The sequence below is a fragment of the Leuresthes tenuis genome, unplaced genomic scaffold (genome assembly GCF_036924035.1).
Source record: "Leuresthes tenuis unplaced genomic scaffold, fLeuTen1.0.hap1 SCAF_10, whole genome shotgun sequence".
Taxonomy (NCBI): Eukaryota; Metazoa; Chordata; class Actinopteri; order Atheriniformes; family Atherinopsidae; genus Leuresthes; species Leuresthes tenuis.
In genome coordinates, this window is record NW_027325364.1 from 26,865,776 (window position 1) to 26,866,969 (window position 1,194).

At 45.2% G+C, this 1,194-nt stretch overlaps 1 non-coding gene across 1 annotated transcript; it reads left to right on the forward strand.

Moving 5' to 3' along the window:
- The first annotated feature begins 361 nt into the window (after positions 1 to 361).
- On the forward strand, positions 362 to 475 carry LOC140317185 (U5 spliceosomal RNA). The gene has a single exon (XR_011917520.1). It is a non-coding gene; the product is annotated as a U5 spliceosomal RNA (small nuclear RNA).
- The last annotated feature ends 719 nt before the right edge of the window (positions 476 to 1,194 follow it).

Here is a 1,194-nt window from a genome sequence, read left to right on the forward strand (position 1 = left end):
ATCAAACAGTCAGACAACATACAAGAACATATACCCCAGCCGGCATTGCTCCCTGCCTATTTTCCTACAGCTCACCATGTGTGCGCACACCTTTATTCACAAACTCTTCAACTTATACTCTTTTACCGAAGCTGCTACAGCTCGATTGGCCGAATACCGAATAATCCTAATTCGGTGAATTTGACATCTGCCTTACATGTAACAGATTAGCGGTTTAGCAGTTTTAATTTAGTTTGAGTGGGGAGGGGGGGGGGGGGGGGGGGGGGGGGGGGAGCAAGCGTCTCAACCAAGCAAAGCTCACCATGGGGAAGGTGGCTATGCCAACTAGCCTGATGCCCTGCTCCCGCAGTGACGGATAATCGTACTCTGGTTTCTCTTCATAACGTACAAGTCTTTCGCCTTTTACTAAAGACTTCTGTGGAGAGCAGCACTAATGAGTTGTTTCTATTTTTGGCAGTCTTTACCTTTGCGGGTGAAGCCCTTTTTTCTATACACCATCAACAGCTGGAGCGGAGGTGTTCAGCTGCAAGAAGGTCTGAATGTCCATCAATAATTGCTAGAAAACATGGAAGAGAATTTTCGAATATCAAACCGCACATGATCATAAGCGGGAGAGGAGGTGTTCAAATGCAAGAAGGTGTGAATGTCCACCCATAATTACTGAAAAATGGGTAAGAAAAGGTACGAATGCCCAACCATACATGATCCTAACAGGGAGCGGAGGTGTTTGGCTGCGACAAGGTGTGTTTGTCCACCCATAATTAATGAAAAGCGGGCAACAAGTAGGTTTGAATACCCATCATCAAAAGCAGGAGTGGATGTGTTCGGCTACAAGAAGGTTTGAATGTCTGACCATAGTTTGTAAAAAGCGGGTAAGAAAAGGTTCGAATGCCCGAACATACACCATCAAAGGAGGGAGCGGAGGTGTTCCGCTGTAAGAAGGTGGGAATGTCCAACAGTAATTGCTAGAAAACATGAAAGAAAATTTTCGAATATCAAACTGCACATGATCATAAGCAGGAGAGGAGGTGTTCAGCTGCAAGAAGGTGTGAATGTCTACCCATAATTACTGAAAAATGGGTAAGAAAAGGTGCGAATGCCTAACCATACATCATCAAAAGAGGGAGCAGAGGTGTTCCGCTGTAAGACGGTGTGAATGTCCGACCATAGATGGTAAAAAGCGGGTAAGAAAAG